The sequence below is a fragment of the Physella acuta genome, unplaced genomic scaffold (genome assembly GCF_028476545.2).
Source record: "Physella acuta isolate Inbredline_101_S28 unplaced genomic scaffold, ASM2847654v3 ptg000256l, whole genome shotgun sequence".
In the NCBI taxonomy this organism is placed as follows: domain Eukaryota; kingdom Metazoa; phylum Mollusca; class Gastropoda; family Physidae; genus Physella; species Physella acuta.
Genome location: NW_026731775.1, coordinates 840584 through 862047, shown reverse-complemented (window position 1 = coordinate 862047; position 21464 = coordinate 840584). Strand labels below are relative to the sequence as shown.

The following is a 21464-nucleotide window of genomic DNA, read 5'->3' as shown; positions in this document are numbered from 1 at the left end:
TACTTATTATGAGTTCGCGATAAAGTGTTTAGGAACTGAGTTAACGAAAACAAGATGGTCACTTGACCTAGTTTCTGTAATTGAGTTCAATCAGGAGCGGTGATCGGGTTAATCTACATCAGTCTTTAAGCCAATAACAAGGGCCATAACAAGAGCAATAACAAGAGCAAGGTATGGTGGGGTCACTGACCGGATGCTGGGTCTTCCATCCTATGTCAGGACACTAGATGCTAATGCTTTGTTCGGTCAGTGAATCAATATGGAACTGTTCGGTCAGTGAATCAATATGGAACTGTTCGGTCAGTGAATCAATATGGATCAGTTCGGTCAGTGAATCTTAAAATGGAACTGTTCGGTCAGTGAATCTTAAAATGGAACTGTTCGGTCAGTGAATCAATATGGAACTGTTCGGTCAGTGAATCAATATGGATTTGTTCGGTCAGTGAATCAATATGGAACTGTTCGGTCAGTGAATCAATATGGACCTGTTCGGTCAGTGAATCTTAAAATGGAACTGTTCGGTCAGTGAATCTTAAAATGGAACTGTTCGGTCAGTGAATCTTAAAATGGAACTGTTCGGTCAGTGAACCAATATGGAACTGTTCGGTCAATGAATCAATATGGATCTGTTCGGTCAGTGAATCAATATGGAACTGTTCGGTCAGTGAATCATGATATTTACTACTAGTATTACAGTGTTTGTTTACCTCAGCATTAGACAATACTGCTTGTTTAAACTATCTACACAAACCTACAGAGGAGTCTGATAAACTTTCCATGCCCTATTTAAACAGCAACGTTAGAGAGAAACTTCAGGAAACACATATTCAGATCTACAGGCAGCTAACCTCATCAAATCCTCGCGGGAAATCTCAAGTAGTTCATAGATTAGCCTGCCTGTTTTAAACTGCTAGCAGTTAACTAACACTGGATCTAATCCCTTGAACTTTTCTTACAAGTCTGAAATCGATCTACTCACTTGTTGAATCTGTTTTAATGAGAGGCCGAATTTAAATTCCCTTCCGTCGGTAGAACATTTTTTTAAGTCTGCTACTGCCGGCTTGGCCATTGTGTCCCGGTTAATGGAAAACAAGGAAACTCGTGTCTTGTTTACAACAAATTTTCGTGTCAAAATGAGATTAGCCGCGGTACAAATATAAAACTCATGGAAACTTTGAGGAGAGTTAAGTTTGGCAAGCCAGGGATGTTACGTGGAGTTTTGTGTATATGATTTTAAACGCTCAACTATAACATGAAATCCTAGCGAAATATCTTAGACAAAATATCTCAGACAAAATATCTCAGACAAAATACCTCAGACAAAATATCTCAGACAAAATATCTCAGACAAAATACCTCAGACAAAATATCTCAGGAAATATCTCAGACAAGATATCTCAGACAAAATATCTGAAACAAAATATCTCAGACAAAATATCTCAGACAAAATAACTCACACAAAATATCTCAGGAAAAATATCTCAACAAAAAGCTTCAAGAGTTTACATTATTTTCTAACTTTAACATTACATCATAATCTAACTTTAACATTACATCATAATCTAACTTTAACATTACATCATAATCTAACTTTAACATTACATCATAATCTAACTTTAACATTACATCATAATCTAACTTTAACATTACATCATAAACTAACTTTAACATTACATCGTAAACTAACTTTAACATTACATCATAATCTAACTTTAACATTACATCGTAAACTAACTTTAACATTACATCATAAACTAACTTTAACATTACATCATAAACTAACTTTAACATTACATCGTAAACTAACTTTAACATTACATCATTAACTAACTTTAACATTACATCATAAACTAACTTTAACATTACAACATAAACTAACTTTAACATTACATCGTAAACTAACTTTAACATTACATCGTAAACTAACTTTAACATTACATCTAAAACTAACTTTAACATTACATCATAAACTAACTTTAACATTACATCATAAACTAACTTTAACATTACATCATAAACTAACTTTAACATCACATCATAAACTAACTTTAACATTACATCATAAACTAACTTTAACATTACATCATAAACTAACTTTAACATTACATCATAAACTAACTTTAGCACAACGTCATCTACTAACTTCACATCACCTACTGAATTTAAAATACCATCATTAATTAACTTGAAAATTACATCATTTACTAATACATCATCTATTACAAGGAAATCAAATGAAAGGCTAATGATTAGTCCGATAGTTTCGAACCTTTGAAATGGATTTAAAACGTCTATCATCAAGTCTGTGTGTAGAGTTATATCGCCTACTGCCCTATAGCTGGCTACAGGGACCGTCCCATTCGTCAAGGGGAACAACTAGCTTTACCAGTTAGATAAAATATATTCTCCCGCTAGAGTTAGAGTCCTTGACGTGTCCAGGTATTAGCCCAAACAGGAACAAAGATGTCAAGGCAACAAATGATGTTCTCAGTTGAGTTAGATGAACTTTAGTGGAATGTTCAAACTTAAGATCTTTGTACTGTGATGGATTGTTCTAGGTATTTTTTTTTTCAAAATAATTTTATTAAAGCTTTAAAGGAATGTTCAATATTGAGTTGTATTCACTTAGATGTTTTAAAAAATGTTTTTTTGTAGCTTTAATCGAATACTGGAGTTAAGTAAGTAATATGAAGGTTATTGAAATATTCAAAGTTGAGTTATTTGTACTTTGTTGAAATGTTGACATTTTTTTCTAGCAGCATTTATGGAATATTCAAAAAACAGTTATATGAACATGTGGAATATTCCAAGTTGAGTTGTTTGTACTTTGATGAAACGTTCAAAGTATTTTTCTTGCAGCTTTAATGGAATGTTCAAGTATTCTGCCCTAAGACAGCGCCCTCTAGCGGTCGATACTGACATCATCTCTCCCTGGCTTCGTTATTCCTGACACGTTTACAATTACTCTCTTTTTATGACCCGCCCCTCCCTCCTTCCTCTTCTCTGTTAGACTTACAACAGAACTTCATCTCTGGAACATCGCCGTGTCTGCTTCAAACGTCATGACATCTGACATTTGTCATCTAGCAATGGGTATTTCTCTAACACTGTATACAAATTTACATTGTCTTTTGCATGTCATCTAACTCGTCTCCTCCATGTCATCTAACTTGTCTCCTCCATGTCATCTAACTCCCGTCTCCTCCATGTCATCTAACACTTATCTCCTCCATGTCATCTAACTCTCGTCTCCTTCATGTCATCTAACTCTCGTCTCCTCCATGTCATCTAACTCTCGTCTCCACCATGTCATCTAACTTGTCTCCTCCATGTCATCTAACTCTCGTCTCCTTCATGTCATCTAACTCGTCTCCTCCATGTCATCTAACTCTCGTCTCCTCCATGTCATCTAACACTTATCTCCTCCATGTCATCTAACTCTCGTCTCCTCCATGTCATCTAACTCTCGACTCCTCAATGTCATCTAACTCTCGTCTCCTCAATGTCATCTAACTCTCGTCTCCTCCATGTCATCTAACTCCCGTCTCGTCCATGTCATCTAACTCTCGTCTCCTGCATGTCATCTAACTCTCGTCTCCTCCATGTCATCTAACTCTCGTCTCCTCCATGTCATCTAACTCCCGTCTCGTCCATGTCATCTAACTCTCGTCTCCTCCATGTCATCTAACTCCCGTCTCCTCCATGTCATCTAACTCTCGTCTCCTCCATGTCATCTAACTCTCGTCTCCTTCATGTAATCTAACTCTCGTCTCCTCCATCTAACTCTCGTCTCCTCCATGTCATCTCACTCTCGTCTCCTCCATGTCATCTAACTCCCGTCTCCTCCATGTCATCTAACTCTCGTCTCCTCCATGTCATCTAACTCTCGTCTCCTGCATGTCATCTAACTCTCGTCTCCTCCATGTCATCTAACTCTCGTCTCCTCCATGTCATCTAACTCTCGTCTCCTCCATCTAACTCTCGTCTCCTCCATGTCATCTAACTCCCATCTCCTCCATGTCATCTAAAAATTAAAAAGTTCCACTATTTTTCCTCAACATTTTTTTGGCCCGTGTTTAAGGCAATCAGCGCTAATTAGGAATTTGATTTTTGTGTTTACAAATCACGTGACTCCACGGACTGCTAACGTTAACGGATGACTTGATGAATGGGATAGGGGGAGGGGGGGGGGGGTAGATAAATTTCTTTTAGAAATCAGTTTGTGATAGTTGACACCATTTGGTGTTTTAATACACCCGATAATTGTATAAGAGACATGTGGATTTATTAACAGTAAAATATAAATATAGTTTTAGCGTGATTTTATGGTGTGGTTTCAAAGTCATAATTAGGTCAAGGTGAGACCACACAGATACCTCCACCAATCAGGGTAGGACATGATCCACTGAGGGGCCACTAGAACAATGTGGCCACTAGAACAATGGGGCCACTAGAACAATGGGGCCACTAGAACAATGGGGCCACTAGAACAATGGGGCCACTAGAACGATGTGGCCACTAGAACGATGTGGCCACTAGAACAATGGGGCCACTAGAACAATGGGGCCACTAGAACGATGAGGCCACTAGAACAATGGGGCCACAGAACGATGGGGCCACTAGAACAATGGGGCCACTAGAACAATGGGGCCACTAGAACAATGGGGCCACTAGAACAATGGGGCCACTAGAACAATGGGGCCACTAAAACGATGGGGCCACTAGAACAATGTGGCCACTAGAACAATGGGGCCACTAGAACAATGTGGCCACTAGAACAATGTGGCCACTAGAACAATGGGGCCACTAGAACAATGTGGCCACTAGAACAATGGGGCCACTAGAACAATGGGGCCACTAGAACAATGTGGCCACTAGAACAATGTGGCCACTAGAACAATGTGGCCACTAGAACAATGTGGCCACTAGAACAATGGGGTCACTAGAACAATGTGGCCACTAGAACAATGGGGCCACTAGAACAATGGGGCCACTAGAACAATGTGGCCACTAGAACAATGGGGCCACTAGAACAATGTGGCCACTAGAACAATGTGGCCACTAGAACAATGTGGCCACTAGAACAATGGGGCCACTAGAACAATGGGGCCACTAGAACGATGGGGCCACTAGAACAATGGGGCCACTAGAACGATGGGGCCACTAGAACAATGTGGCCACTAGAACGATGTGGCCACTAGAACAATGGGGCCACTAGAACAATGGGGCCACTAGAACAATGTGGCCACTAGAACGATGTGGCCACTAGAAAAATGTGGCCACTAGAACAATGGGGTCACAGCGGATGATGGGGCCACTAGAACAATGGGGCCACTAGAACGATGGGGCCACTAGAAAAATGGGGCCACTAGAACAATGGGGCCACTAGAACGATGGGGCCACTAGAACAATGTGGCCACTAGAACGATGTGGCCACTAGAACAATGGGGCCACTAGAACAATGGGGCCACTAGAACAATGTGGCCACTAGAACGATGTGGCCACTAGAAAAATGGGGCCACTAGAACAATGGGGCCACTAGAACAATGGGGCCACTAGAACAATGTGGCCACTAGAACAATGGGGTCACAGCGGATGATGGGGCCACTAGAACAATGGGGCCACTAGAACAATGGGGCCACTAGAACGATGGGGCCACTAGAACAATGGGGCCACTAGAACAATGGGGCCACTAGAACAATGGGGCCACTAGAAAAATGGGGCCACTAGAACAATGGGGCCACTAGAACGATGGGGCCACTAGAACAATGTGGCCACTAGAACGATGTGGCCACTAGAACGATGTGGCCACTAGAACAATGGGGCCACTAGAACAATGGGGCCACTAGAACGATGAGGCCACTAGAACAATGGGGCCACTAGAACGATGGGGCCACTAGAACAATGGGGCCACTAGAACAATGGGGCCACTAGAACAATGGGGCCACTAGAACAATGGGGCCACTAGAACAATGGGGCCACTAAAACGATGGGGCCACTAGAACAATGTGGCCACTAGAACAATGGGGCCACTAGAACAATGTGGCCACTAGAACAATGTGGCCACTAGAACAATGGGGCCACTAGAACAATGTGGCCACTAGAACAATGGGGCCACTAGAACAATGGGGCCACTAGAACAATGTGGCCACTAGAACAATGTGGCCACTAGAACAATGTGGCCACTAGAACAATGTGGCCACTAGAACAATGGGGTCACTAGAACAATGTGGCCACTAGAACAATGGGGCCACTAGAACAATGTGGCCACTAGAACAATGGGGCCACTAGAACGATGGGGCCACTAGAACAATGTGGCCACTAGAACAATGTGGCCACTAGAACAATGTGGCCACTAGAACAATGGGGCCACTAGAACAATGGGGCCACTAGAACGATGGGGCCACTAGAACAATGTGGCCACTAAAACAATGGGGCCACTAGAACAATGTGGCCACTAGAACAATGGGGCCACTAGAACAATGGGGCCACTAGAACAATGTGGCCACTAGAACAATGTGGCCACTAGAACAATGGGGCCAATAGAACAATGGGGCCACTAGAACAATGGGGCCACTAGAACAATGTGGCCACTAGAACAATGGGGCCACTAGAACAATGTGGCCACTAGAACAATGGGGCCACTAGAACAATGGGGTCACAGCGGATGATGGGGCCACTAGAACAATGGGGCCACTAGAACAATGTGGCCACTAGAACGATGGGGCCACTAGAACAATGTGGCCACTAGAACAATGTGGCCACTAGAACAATGGGGCCACTAGAACGATGGGGCCACTAGAACAATGTGGCCACTAGAACAATGGGGCCACTAGAACAATGTGGCCACTAGAACAATGTGGCCACTAGAACAATGTGGCCACTAGAACAATGGGGCCACTAGAACAATGGGGTCACAGCGGATGATGGGGCCACTAGAACAATGGGGCCACTAGAACAATGTGGCCACTAGAACAATGTGGCCACTAGAACAATGGGGCCACTAGAACAATGTGGCCACTAGAACAATGGGGCCACTAGAACAATGTGGCCACTAGAACAATGGGGCCACTAGAACAATGTGGCCACTAGAACAATGGGGCCACTAGAACAATGGGGCCACTAGAACAATGTGGCCACTAGAACAATGGGGCCACTAGAACAATGGTGCCACTAGAACAATGGGGCCACTAGAACAATGGGGCCACTAGAACAATGGGGCCACTAGAACAATGGGGCCACTAGAACAATGGGGCCACTAGAACGATGGGGCCACTAGAACAATGTGGCCACTAGAACAATGGGGCCACTAGAACAATGTGGCCACTAGAACAATGGGGCCACTAGAACAATGTGGCCACTAGAACAATGGGGCCACTAGAACAATGGGGCCACTAGAACGATGGGGCCACTAGAACAATGGGGCCACTAGAACGATGGGGCCACTAGAACAATGGGGCCACTAGAACAATGGGGCCACTAGAACAATGGGGACACTAGAACGTTATGACCATAATGAGTCTATGAGTCTATGTAAAATGACCTAGACTATAAAATGACCTTGATTATAAAAAACAAAAGACCTGGATTATACAAAAGACCTATGCAAAAGACCTGCTCTTAACAAAAGACCTGGTCTATAAAAAAGACCAGATTGAATGCGTCTAGAGCAGGGGTCGGCAACCTGCGGCTCGCGAGCCGCATGCGGCTCTTTTGATATCAAGATGCGGCTCTCCAGCTCCTTGAACAAATACTAATAATCTTAAGAATAAAATAAAATATTTGAAATAAAAAAATACGTTAGTGGCTCTTTGAAACCAGGGACATTTTGAAAATTGTAACTTTTGGCTCTTCCGCTTCAAAAGGTTGCCGACCCCTGGTCTAGAGTGGTCGTCTAGTTTATCACCCGGCTGTTAGCATTTATTGATTGATTGGAAAATGTCAACTGTAAGCTATTAAATGCTGAACTAGTCAAACTGCAGGCATGTGTCTGTAGGTATGTGAGTACACATATAGCAATATGTATATTTTTCATACTACACACACACATACATATATGCATATTATTTATGGATAATCAAATATGTTTATGAGTAAGTGCATGTGCACGTGCAATTGCATTCGTATACTTTTGTGTGTCTTACTGGAACAGAAGAAATTGTAAAATGTCTCCGGTAATATCCCCTAAAGCAGGGGTCGGCAACCTTTTGAAGCGGAAGAGCCAAAAGTTACAATTTTCAGAATTTCTCTGGTTTTAAAGAGCCACTAACATTTTTTTTAATCTATATATATAATTCTCTTCTTCGAGCCGTTAGAAAACAAGCTGCAAACGCTCTCCCTACCTCCCCACCCCTACATGGTTTTAGTGAGCTGTGTTCACTCTAAATGTTTACAAGCAGAGCCAACGATTTTAAACGTAGGGGGGGGGGAGGAGGAGGGGGAGGGAAGGAAGGGGGGGGGGTTATGGTCCTTAACGAGCTACTTATAGTGTTTTAAAGAAATATTTTCAGTGTCAGCGTTGGTACTGTCGAATTCACAAATTATGAATTATTGAAAATTAGAAACAACTAAATAGCGGCGTATGTTATGCCGCGGGCCGGCTCGTTTCAAATATTTTATTTTTTTATTAAGATTATTAGTATTTGTGCAAGGAGCTGGAGAGCCGCATCTTGATATCAAAAGAGCCGTATGCGGCTCGCGAGCCGCAGGTTGCCGACCCCTGCTCTAAAGCAATATCTCCATTATTACAGTTATATCCTAGAGGGGGAAAACTTGAAGAGAGAAAAAAAATGAAGTATAACATTATTTACATTTTATGTATTTACATAATATATATTTACATTACGTTTTATGAATCTATCACCCACCCTAATAAACGGTAGATTTGGGTCAATTAAAATACGGTCGTTAATATTATGCAAATTTTATTCAGTCAAATTTGTCAACGAAGATATTTAACCAGTGCGTGAGATAAAATAGCAATAAATTGTTTCTTGTCAAATTTGTTTTAGTCTAGAACTTGTCGCATACATAATCAGTGCTTAGTTAGGTCACAAACACCATAATCAGTGCTTAGTTAGGTCAAACACTATAATCAGTGCTTAGTTAGGTCACAAACACCATAATCAGTGCTTAGTTAGGTCACAAACACCATAATTAGTGCTTAGTTAGGTCACAAACACCATAATCAGTGCTTAGTTAGGTCACAAACACCACAACCAGTGCTTAGTTAGGTCACAAACACCATAATCAGTGCTTAGTTAGGTCACAAGCACCCTAGTGTGGTGCTACTGTGGTGCTATGTACAAGAGAGTTATTGGCTTCATTTATTAAGAGGTTGTGGGAAAGGAGTGGAGGGGGGGGGGGTTGAGTGAAACAGGTTGCGTCAACCCCAGCACTCTATAGACAATGAATAGTAATTTTTATGACGTCAACTACGTATGACGTAAGAGATTTAAATAAATGGCAGGCGCTCTTTTAAAAAAAAAGTTGAATATGCTAATACTAATTATCTGGAATCAAGTCCGTCTTTCTAGTTTTTGTTATTCAAATAAAGCATATTTGACGCGAGAATGTTACTTCTCATTGGTACTGCAGGAGGATGTATCAAAGAAAACGATGGTATTAATATACTAGTGGGCAGCGTAAAGATTCAAGTAGACGGTGTTTAATATATAGGGAGATGGTGAAAAAAAATTTTTTAATTCTTGTAGATGTGGCATTAAAATAATAACTTGATTTTTTTTTCTGCCAAATGTGACGTTCAAAAAACTATGGGTAATGTTGGCCAAATGTGGCATTTAAATAATCATTGATTTTTTTTCGGCTAAATGCGGCATTTTTATAATGACTTGATGTCTGCTACATGTAAAATTAACAAAAACCTGAATTTTGTTGCCTGCTATATGATGTGCCCAGCTATATGAGGTGCCCAGCTATATGAGGTGCCCAGCTATATGAGGTGCCCAGCTACTAGTGTCTGCTATATGAGGTGCCCAGCTACTAGTGTCTGCTATATGAGGTGCCCAGCTACTAGTGTCTGCTATATGAGGTGCCCAGCTATATGAGTTGCCCAGCTACTAGTGTCTGCTATATGAGGTGCCCAGCTACTAGTGTCTGCTATATGAGGTGCCCAGCTACTAGTGTCTGCTATATGAGGTGCCCAGCTACTAGTGTCTGCTATATGAGGTGCCCAGCTATATGAGGTGCCCAGCTACTAGTGTCTGCTATATGAGGTGCCCAGCTACTAATGTCTGCTATATGAGGTGCCCAGCTATATGAGGTGCCCAGCTACTAGTGTCTGCTATATGAGGTGCCCAGCTACTAGTGTCTGCTATATGAGGTGCCCAGCTATATGAGGTGCCCAGCTACTAGTGTCTGCTATATGAGGTGCCCAGCTATATGAGGTGCCCAGCTATATGAGGTGCCCAGCTTTATGAGGTGCCCAGCTATATGAGGTGCCCAGCTACTAGTGTCTGCTATATGAGGTGCCCAGCTATATGAGGTGCCCAGCTATATGATGTGCCCAGCTATATGAGGTGCCCAGCTACTAGTGTCTGCTATATGAGGTGACCAGCTATATGAGGTGCCCAGCTATATGATGTGCCCAGCTATATGAGGTGCCCAGCTACTAGTGTCTGCTATATGAGGTGCCCAGCTACTAGTGTCTGCTATATGAGGTGCCCAGCTATATGAGGTGCCCAGCTACTAGTGTCTGCTATATGAGGTGCCCAGCTATATGAGGTGCCCAGCTACTAGTGTCTGCTATATGAGGTGCCCAGCTACTAGTGTCTGCTATATGAGGTGCCCAGCTACTAGTGTCTGCTATATGAGGTGCCCAGCTATATGAGGTGCCCAGCTACTAGTGTCTGCTATATGAGGTGCCCAGCTATATGAGGTGCCCAGCTACTAGTGTCTGCTATATGAGGTGCCCAGCTATATGAGGTGCCCAGCTACTAGTGTCAGCTATATGAGGTGCCCAGCTACTAGAGTCAGCTATATAAGGTGCCCAGCTACTAGTGTCTGCTATTTGAGGTGCCCAGCTACCAGTGTCTGCTATATGAGGTGCCCAGCTACTAGTGTCTGATATATGAGGTGCCCAGCTACTAGTGTCTGCTATATGAGGTGCCCAGCTACTAGTGTCTGCTATTTGAGGTGCCCAGCTACTAGTGTCTGATATATGAGGTGCCCAGCTACTAGAGTCAGCTATATGAGGTGCCCAGCTACTAGTGTCTGCTATATTAGGTGCCCAGCTACTAGTGTCTGCTATATGAGGTGCCCAGCTACTAGTGTCTGATATATGAGGTGCCCAGCTACTAGTGTCTGATATATGAGGTGCCCAGCTACTAGTGTCTGCTATATGAGGTGCCCAGCTACTAGTGTCTGCTATATGAAGTGCCCAGCTATATGAGGTGCCCAGCTATATGAGGTGCCCAGCTATATGAGGTGCCCAGCTACTAGTGTCTGCTATTTGAGGTGCCCAGCTACTAGTGTCTGCTATATGAGGTGCCCAGCTATATGAGGTGCCCAGCTATATGAGGTGCCCAGCTATATGAGGTGCCCAGCTATTTGAGGTGCCCAGCTACTAGTGTCTGCTATTTGAGGTGCCCAGCTACTAGTGTCTGCTATTTGAGGTGCCCAGCTACTAGTGTCTGCTATTTGAGGTGCCCAGCTACCAGTGTCTGCTATTTGAGGTGCCCAGCTACTAGTGTCTGCTATTTGAGGTGCCCAGCTACTAGTGTCTGCTATTTGAGGTGCCCAGCTACTAGTGTCTGCTATTTGAGGTGCCCAGCTACTAGTGTCTGCTATTTGAGGTGCCCAGCTACCAGTGTCTGCTATATGAGGTGCCCAGCACAAATGTCGTAGTTTAAAAAATAAAAAACTCATTTTGAACTTCATTAAAGAATCATACAAAGTCAAAGCTAAGATAATAGACGGCAAGTTTGTTTACAGGCTAGTTAGCTTCGATGGCAGTGTGATTTCATGTCAGTAATTAGCATATAACAGCACTGGTTAGTGTCATATGACAACACTAGTGTCATATGACGGTACACATATAATATAACGGCACTGATCAGTGTGATATAACGGCACTAGTGTCATATTATGACATATGTCATATGATGGCACATATTCACATGACGGCACTAATGACATATGACAATAGAATGACCACCAGAGACCCAGTTCCCACACACGTTTATGTTTACCAGCTGTTTAGCATTTTACAACCGAAATAAAAGATGATTGAAGCTCTGTTGGGGTTCTTAACTGGCAACAAAAAACTTGAGCTGGTAAAACAAGGGATCCACTTCACTCAGCTGTTCGGTTTGTTTTTAATCTGCTACTTTTAGAATCGATACATTGATGCTGGCAACATATAAGATGTTGTCTGTTAGCATAAGTTGATTCAAGGGACCGATGCCACACTGTTACTAGCGTACGTTAGTTTACGGGCCTGATGTCACCTTCCCCCTGTTCAAACACCCTCCCACTCACACTCTGGCCTAGTTTGTGTTAAGACTTGATATTTGCATATTTATCCAGGTGTAGTGGTATCTTCTTCACAAAACTCATGGGTAATGGGAGTAAATGAGACATCACGGATGATGTTTCAAGCTCGATATAGCCACACACACACACACACACACATATATATATATATATATATATATATATATATATATATATATATATATATATATATATATATATATATATATATATATATATATATATATATATATATATATATTGAATTGCGTTGTGGACTAGGCTAAACCACATAGGACCACAATGTCGGCTAGGGCTAGGACCACGATGTGGGCTATGGCTAGGACCACAATTTTAGCTACGGCTAGGACCACAATGTGGGCCCGGTCTTAAATTCGCCCTGTGTATATAAATAAAAGACTCACCTCTAATACTGTATGACGGAGGACGTGATGTAGGTTCTAATCTCAGTCGTGGTCAGCTTAACTCTGTGTCACGTGATCAGCCTGACCCTAACTTGGAGTCACGTGGTCAGCTTAACCGTCCCTGAGGGTCACCTCTTGCATTCTTGAATCTGCAGGCAAACAACAGAATAAAGTCAATGAGCAGACGCCAACTTTCAAGACATGATTACAACCACCAGGTCCATGTTAGGAGCAGTGACAGATCCGCAGCCTACATCATTAAAAAGTAACCTGATTTCTACAAGATAGCTGGCGGATCGTGTCTTCATTTTCTGTTTCCTTCAAGGCAGCCCAAATCATCGTGACGTGATGACTTCTATAAATAGAACACTGCTCTACATTCGGTCAGATACGTGTCAAAGGTGATACCTCGAAAAACGCAACTGATCTAAACGTTTATTTTTGTTCTGTGTAGTACATTAGTGGTGTAGCGCGGGGGTGATCGTAAAACGAGTTAGATTACTTTGGGTAATGGATCATTTAAATAGACAACGATTGTGGTAACACAAGAAGTCAGATTCTATTGAGTGATCAAAGATGGCGGCTGTTGGAATATATTCACACTGACTTTTCCAATACATTCACACAGTTTTTTTGTGATACATCCACACGAGGAATTTTTTGTAATACTTTCCGACGATTTTTTTTAATGTTGTACATTAACTTATGATTTAATAGTACATTTACATTAGTGTAATGTACATTGCCTATGGGAAAAAGTTGTATGAATGAAAATGGAGGTAATGAAGACAAATGGAGTTGCTGTTCCTGATACGCAAGCTGTTCTCTCCCCTGTGACCACAAGAAAAATGTTTCAAGCTGAACAGTTCCTGTCTGATCACTCATATCCAGACCACAGGAGGTGAGACAGTCTCAGGGACACAGGAGGTGAGACAGTCTCAGGGACACAGGAGGTGAGACACAGGAACACAGGGGGTGAGACAGTCTCAGGGACAGGAGGTGAGACAGTCTCAGGGACAGGAGGTGAGACAGTGCCAGGGACAGGAGGTGAGACAGTCTCAGGGACACAGGAGGTGAGACAGTCTCAGGGACAGGAGGTGAGACAGTGCCAGGGACAGGAGGTGAGACAGTCTCAGGGACAGGAGGTGAGACAGTCTCAGGGACAGGAGGTGAGACAGTGCCAGGGACAGGAGGTGAGACAGTCTCAGGGACAGGAGGTGAGACAGTCTCAGGGACAGGAGGTGAGACAGTGCCAGGGACAGGAGGAGAGACAGTCTCAGGGACAGGAGGTGAGACAGTGCCAGGGACAGGAGGAGAGACAGTCTCAGGGACAGGAGGTGAGACAGTGCCAGGGACAGGAGGTGAGACAGTCTCAGGGACAGGAGGTGAGACAGTGCCAGGGACAGGAGGAGAGACAGTCTCAGGGACACAGGAGGTGAGACAGTCTCAGGGACAGGAGGTGAGACAGTCTCAGGGACACAGGAGGTGAGACAGTCTCAGGGACAGGAGGTGAGACAGTGCCAGGGACAGGAGGTGAGACAGTCTCAGGGACAGGAGGTGAGACAGTGCCAGGGACAGGAGGAGAGACAGTCTCAGGAGGTGAGACAGTCTCAGGGACAGGAGGTGAGACAGTGCCAGGGACAGGAGGTGAGACAGTGCCAGGGACAGGAGGTGAGACAGTCTCAGGAGGTGAGACAGTCTCAGGGACAGGAGGTGAGACAGTCTCAGGGACAGGAGGTGAGACAGTGCCAGGGACAGGAGGAGAGACAGTCTCAGGGACACAGGAGGTGAGACAGTCTCAGGGACAGGAGGTGAGACAGTCTCAGGGACAGGAGGTGAGACAGTGCCAGGGACAGGAGGAGAGACAGTCTCAGGGACACAGGAGGTGAGACAGTCTCAGGGACAGGAGGTGAGACAGTCTCAGGGACACAGGAGGTGAGACAGTCTCAGGGACAGGAGGTGAGACAGTCTCAGGAGGTGAGACAGTCTCAGGGACAGGAGGTGAGACAGTCTCAGAGACAGGAGGTGAGACAGTCTCAGGGACACAGGAGGTGAGACAGTCTAAGGGACAGGAGGTGAGACAGTCCCAGGGACTCAGGAGGTGAGACAGTCTCAGGGACACAGGAGGTGAGACAGTCTCAGTGACACAGGAGGTGAGACAGTCTCAGGGACAAGAGGTGAGACAGTCTCAGGGACAGGAGGTGAGACAGTCCCAGGGACTCAGGAGGTGAGACAGTCTCAGGGACACAGGAGGTGAGACAGTCTCAGTGACACAGGAGGTGAGACAGTCTCAGTGACACAGGAGGTGAGACAGTCTCAGGGACAAGAGGTGAGACAGTCTCATTGACAGGAGGTGAGACAGTCTCAGGGACACAAAAAGCTGACCAAGTGTAGTCAAAAATAATTGAAACAAGAAAAAAGTTTGAACTGGTTTTTTTTCTAGTTAGGTTCCGACCTTTCTACTTGAACTGACCCACCCTGCTAACCCCGACCTTTGTAATTGGACTGGTCCATCCTATTTAATGCGTCATTACAGAGCGGCTGGTCAAGCTACTAGACACATATAAAACTCTACTGCACCATCTGAATTTACAGTCAAATCCTTAAACTCAAAGGGCTTCAGTTTCTAGTAATCTCCGTTATCAATAGTCTTAAGTGATGGGAGAAAAGTGGGTGTGTGTGGGGGGGGGGGGGGGTTACACAACTCGGAAGTCACGTGGGACACCGTTAAATTCGTGACAAAATCTGTTCGTGTCACACATCGTTGCTTGTGTACAGTGCACAGCAGCGTCACTCAAGCGGAACAAGGGGAGGAGAACTCTATTGACGGGTGTCGTCATTTAACAACTCCATGCTTGTGGCAGGTTTAATGTGATATAGTGGCGGCGTGACGACCCCCAGTCGCATGCTTGTAGCAGGTTTAATGTGATATAATGGCGGCGTGACGACCAAGTCACATGTAGCAGGTTTAATGTGATATAATGGCGGCATGACAACTTGTATATAGGTACTTTTATTTTCACAAGCTTTTATTTTAACTTAATTCCTCTGACCGTCGTCAGTCTATCTGTCGTCAATCAGTCTGTCGTCTTAGATCGAAACGAAAGAGCAAAATTTCTTGCACTTCTGACCGACTAATTCATCCGAAATTCGGCACGTGGGTCAAGACTTGAAGAAAATGCAAATGAGATTAAATTTTACTTAATTGAATGCCTAATTTTTACTTTCTCGTATATACGAAGTATAAAGAAAGTCTTGTAATGGTGCACAAAAAAAAAATCGAGATTTTTACAAATCTCGACGTTTTACACCTCACTGATACGGAAAAACATAATTTTGCAATCTTGTCCGTATGTCTGTGTGTCTGTCTGTCTGTCTGTCTGTCTGTCTGTCTGTCTGTCCGTGTGTAAACACGATAACTTGAGTGCCGTTATAGCTAGGTTGATGAAATTTCATATATAAGTATTTTATCAAAATCGTAGATCCGTATGAACTTTTGAGCGATTTCCGATAACCGGAAGTGGTACTTTTCCTACTTTGAATTTTTCAAAAGCCTATAACTTGAGTACTATTTCAGATAGATAAATGAAATTTCACATGTAAGTAAAAAATCTAATTCTCTATCTTCTGTTAAATTTGGAGTAATTTCCGTTGACTGGAAGTAGTACTTTACGCTACTTCCGATTTCTCAAAAAACTAATGTAAATTTTAAAAGTACTAATAATATTGCGCACTATTATGCGCTTTTTTATTTGGCGTTCACTTGGTGTGCAATTAATTTGTCTACGAGATTTTATTCTATTTGTAAAGCTTTAAGTATTTAAAATGGATTAAAAATCATGTCTATAGCCCGAGTTTCCATCCCCTGTTATTTTATATAAGAATATTCGAGAAAGTTTAGGGAGATCACTCCCGGTTTATTTATGAATTAGTAACGAAAATGCTGAAATTAGTATCCAATATATAATATAGTGACCCATGCTTTTCTTAATAATTATTTAAATAGTGTATTATATATATATATTTTTTTAAACATTTATTTTTTTCTCCTTTTTAGTGCATTTGTACATAAAAGCTTGTTATTAAAACGTTTTTTTAATACATTTTTAACACGTTGTTGTTTCCGCTCTTGTATCGTGTAAAGATGTGTGTGTCAAGTTATTCTGGAGGTAATATCAAAGTCCTGTGGGCTATTATCGAAGTCATTTAGGGCATTACCAAAGTCATGGAGGGCAGTATCGTGGCAACGTGGAGCAGATCGAAGTCGTGTGGAGCAGTATCGAAGTTATGTGGAGCAGTATCGATGTCGTGTGGAGCAGTATCGAAGTCATGTGGAGCAGTATCGAAGTCGTGTGGAGCAGTATCGAAGTCATGTGGAGCAGTATTGAGGTCATGTGGAGCAGTATCGAGGTCGTGTGGAGCAGTATCGAAGTCTTGTGGAGCAGTATCGAAGTCGTGTTGAGCAGTATCGATGTGTAGTGCAGGATTGAAGTCATGTGGGGCAGTATCGAGGTCATGTGGAGCAGTATCGAGTTCATGTGGGGCAGTATCGAAGTCGTGTGGAGCAGTATCGAAGTCGTGTGGAGCAGTATCGAAGTCGTGTGGAGCAGTATCAGAATAATGGGACAACGTCAGTTTAAGCCCAGTACAAAGTCATGTCGGGCATTGAGTCAAGTGGGAAAATATAAACATTTGTATGGGGCATGGGATAATCATTATAGGCATTGGCAAAGTAACGTGGTATGTTAACAAAGTGAGGTGAGATATTGACAAAATAATGTGGTACATTGAAAAAGTAAGGTGGGGCGTTGACAAAGTTATCTAGACTATACAATATCATGAAACCCGAATATTTTTTTAGTGCAGTAGCGAGTTAATTAAACGGTATCGATTTTATTTCCCAACATAGCTTATAAATTTTAAATAAACCAGCTAGATTACATGATCAGAGAAAAAATGAACATTTCAGTCATAGATATCTTCATAGGGAGGCAAACAGCTGAACATTTCACAAACTTTGTGACAGGCATTGTGACAGACATTGTGACAGACTTTGTGACAGACTTTGTGACAGACTTTGTGACAGACTTTGTGACAGACTTTGTGACAGACTTTGCGACAGACTTTGTATTAGACTTTATGATAGAAAGTGTGACAGAAGATGTGACAGACGGTGTCTGACAATTTGACGGACAGTATTTAAGTGTATCAGCTCCATGTTATGGATGACCGGTTCCCTGCTCCAGTCTTCTAGCACAGAGCGTGGGTGAGTCTCAGGTTGGTGGACCTGAGGTCATGCAACTGGTGGTGGTGGCAGGGGATGATGTGTGATGGTGGTAGCAAGAGATGATGTGTGATGGTGGTGGCAGGAGATGATGTGTGATGTTGGTAGCAAGAGATGATGTGTGATGTTGGTGGCAGGAGATGATGTGTGATGGTGGTAACAAGAGATGATGTGTGATGGTGGTAGCAGGAGATGATGTGTGATGGTGGTGGCAAGAGATGATGTGTGATGTTGGTAGCAAGAGATGATGTGTGATGTTGGTGGCAGGAGATGATGTGTGATGGTGGTAACAAGAGATGATGTGTGATGGTGGTGGCAGGAGATGATGTGTGATGGTGGTCCAGATAGTGGTGGCAGGAGATGATGTGTGATGGTGGTGGCAACAGATGATGTGTGATGGTGGCAGGAGATGATGTGTGATGGTGGTGGCAACAGATGATGTGTGATGGTGGCAGGAGATGATGTGTGATGGTGGTAGCAAGAGATGATGTGTGATGGTGGTGGCAGGAGATGATGTGTGATGGTGGCAGGAGATGATGTGTGATGGTGGTAGCAACAGATGATGTGTGATGGTGGTAGCAAGAGATGATGTGTGATGGTGGCAGCAACAGATGATGTGTGATGGTGGCAGGAGATGATGTGTGATGGTGGTAGCAAGCGATGATGTGTGATGTTGGTGGCAGGAGATGATGTGTGATGGTGGTGGCAGGAGATGATGTGTGATGGTGGTAGGAGATGATGTGTGATGGTGGTGGCGGGAGATGATGTGTGATGGTGGTGGCAGGAGATGATGTGTGATGGTGGTAGCAACAGATGATGTGTGATGGTGGTAGCAAGAGATGATGTGTGATGGTGGCAGCAACAGATGATGTGTGATGGTGGCAGGAGATGATGTGTGATGGTGGTAGCAAGCGATGATGTGTGATGGTGGTAGCAAGAGATGATGTGTGATGGTGGTAGCAAGCGATGATGTGTGATGGTGGTGGCAAGAGATGATGTGTGATGGTGGCAGGAGATGATGTGTGATGGTGGTAGCAAGAGATGATGTGTGATGGTGGCAGGAGATGATGTGTGATGGTGGTGGCAGGAGATGATGTGTGATGGTGGTAGCAACAGATGATGTGTGATGGTGGTAGCAAGAGATGATGTGTGATGGTGGCAGCAACAGATGATGTGTGATGGTGGCAGGAGATGATGTGTGATGGTGGTAGCAAGCGATGATGTGTGATGGTGGTAGCAAGAGATGATGTGTGATGGTGGTAGCAAGAGATGATGTGTGATGGTGGCAGGAGATGATGTGTGATGGTGGTGGCGGGAGATGATGTGTGATGGTGGTGGCAGGAGATGATGTGTGATGGTGGTAGCAACAGATGATGTGTGATGGTGGTAGCAAGAGATGATGTGTGATGGTGGCAGCAACAGATGATGTGTGATGGTGGCAGGAGATGATGTGTGATGGTGGTAGCAAGCGATGATGTGTGATGGTGGTAGCAAGAGATGATGTGTGATGGTGGTAGCAAGCGATGATGTGTGATGGTGGTGGCAAGAGATGATGTGTGATGGTGGTAGCAGGAGATGATGTGTGATGGTGGTGGCAAGCGATGATGTGTGATGGTGGCAGGAGATGATGTGTGATGGTGGTAGCAAGAGATGATGTGTGATGGTGGCAGGAGATGATGTGTGATGGTGGTGGCAGGAGATGATGTGTGATGGTGGTAGCAGGAGATGATGTGTGATGGTGGTGGCAAGCGATGATGTGTGATGGTGGCAGGAGATGATGTGTGATGGTGGTAGCAAGAGATGATGTGTGATGGTGGTAGCAAGCGATGATGTGTGATGGTGGCAGGAGATGATGTGTGATGGTGGTAGCAAGAGATGATGTGTGATGGTGGCAGGAGATGATGTGTGGTGGTGGTGGCAGGAGATGATGTGTGATGGTGGTAGCAACAGATGATGTGTGATGGTGGCAGGAGATGATGTGTGATGGTGGTAGCAACAGATGATGTGTGATGGTGGCAGGAGATGATGTGTGATGGTGGTAGCAACAGATGATGTGTGATGGTGGTAGCAACAGATGATGTGTGATGGTGGTAGCAACAGATGATGTGTGATGGTGGCAGGAGATGATGTGTGATGGTGGTCCAGATAGTGGTAGCAAGAGATGATGTGTGATGGTGGTGGCAGGAGATGATGTGTGATGGTGGCAAGAGATGATGTGTGATGGTGGTCCAGATGGTGGTAGCAAGAGATGATGTGTGATGGTGGTCCAGATGGTGGTAGCAAGAGATGATGTGTGATGGTGGCAAGAGATGATGTGTGATGGTGGTCCAGATGGTGGTAGCAGGAGATGATGTGTGATGGTGGTGGCAAGAGATAATGTGTGATGGTGGCAGGAGATGATGTGTGATGGTGGTAGCAAGAGATGATGTGTGATGGTGGTAGCAAGAGATGATGTGTGATGGTGGTGGCAACAGATGATGTGTGATGGTGGTAGCAAGAGATGATGTGTGATGGTGGTAGCAAGAGATGATGTGTGATGGTGGTAGCAAGAGATGATGTGTGATGGTGGTGGCAAGAGATAATGTGTGATGGTGGTGGCAAGAGATGATGTGTGATGGTGGTAGCAAGAGATGATGTGTGATGGTGGTCCAGATGGTGGTAGCAAGAGATGATGTGTGATGGCGAGCAGTAGTTTGAGACCCGCAAGTGTGAACCAACAGCTGCATGCTGAGTACTCGATTAAACTGTTGAACACAACACAATGACAGCTGCCACAACTAACACACCTGCTATTGATTGCATTGTACTCCTTTTTCTGTAGCATGACCCTGTGTAATCTAAACCCATCTCTGTTCAAATTTCGCCCCCTATATATATATATATATATATATATATATATATATATATATATATATATATATATATATATATATATATATATACATATATATATATATTTGATTGATTGATGATATTTTAAAGCACACTACAGGTGCACAAGGTAATGACAAGAGCAGCCGGTCCACTGCATCATTTAAAGTCAGCGAGGAAATAATTACAGGATAATTTATTTTTTTCTTAAATATTTAGCCCTCTGACGTACAAGAAATGTTTGTGAAACTTCCGGTAAATATCACTCAACTCTAGGCTAACAGTTCCCAATATCACTTAACTCTAGAGTAATGGTTCTCAAATTCTATCTATGACCTGACATGCTAAACGGGGAAGTTCTATTAAAACATACATCCCGACATAGTACCTAT

The 21464-nt window shown here is 43.6% G+C and overlaps 1 protein-coding gene across 2 annotated transcripts in view; it reads right to left on the bottom strand.

Moving 5' to 3' along the window:
* The window catches only part of LOC131938731 (protein dimmed), a 61635-nt gene that overhangs the window by 13484 nt on the left and 26687 nt on the right, over positions 1–21464 (bottom strand). For both annotated transcript variants that reach the window (XM_059296869.1, XM_059296870.1), the window contains one exon: positions 12918–13066. The gene's annotated coding sequence lies outside the window, so the exon portion shown is untranslated. The remainder of the gene's footprint in view (positions 1–12917; positions 13067–21464) is intronic.